Source organism: Wasmannia auropunctata, unplaced genomic scaffold (genome assembly GCF_000956235.1).
Source record: "Wasmannia auropunctata unplaced genomic scaffold, wasmannia.A_1.0 LD282716.1, whole genome shotgun sequence".
Taxonomy (NCBI): domain Eukaryota; kingdom Metazoa; phylum Arthropoda; class Insecta; order Hymenoptera; family Formicidae; genus Wasmannia; species Wasmannia auropunctata.
Genome location: NW_012080174.1, coordinates 1 through 623, shown reverse-complemented (window position 1 = coordinate 623; position 623 = coordinate 1). Strand labels below are relative to the sequence as shown.

Genomic DNA, 623 nt, shown 5'->3' with positions numbered 1-623 from the left:
GCCATGTTTACCTTCAGTAGCGCAATATCGTTAGTCCAGGAATCAGATGGTTTATTACTATATCCTCTGTGCACAATGATTTTTACGACGTTATGCTTTGATTTCGGGTCAGTTAGGTTGATGGTGCCAGCAACAACTTTTATTCCATCGGCCTCTTCTCTACAACACAAGATTTAATTCTTTAAAATTTTTATGTAAATATATACAGTGAACGTGATTTATTTCTTACAGTACTAAAATAATATTTGTAGAAAAATTTATTGTAGAAAGATGCACATTATTAGCGCAATATACGTATAAAATTATTTTATTAAAAATAATAATAAATTACCCCACGACGCAGTGAGCTGCCGTGATGACACAATTTTCGTTCAGAATTGAGCCGCCACAAAAATGGATGTCAGAATCTTTGTCTTGAAGAGAGACCTGTAAAAATATATATATATATATATATATATATATATATACATATATATACATATAATGAAAAATGTAGTTATATGTTTGATACATTATTTATATATATACATTAATATTTGTTTTTTGTAATAAATGTGTGTTTTGGTAATATGTACCTGATACGGAAACTCGCCTACTTTAGCATCTTCTCTATACACATCTCT

At 29.4% G+C, this 623-nt stretch overlaps 1 long non-coding RNA gene across 1 annotated transcript; it reads right to left on the bottom strand.

Moving 5' to 3' along the window:
* Positions 1-11: 11 nt before the first annotated feature.
* LOC105461612 lies at positions 12-623 on the bottom strand. Its single transcript, XR_975954.1, has 3 exons — positions 576-623; positions 332-426; positions 12-159 (listed from the first exon to the last, which is right to left on the bottom strand). It is a non-coding gene; the product is annotated as an uncharacterized LOC105461612 (long non-coding RNA).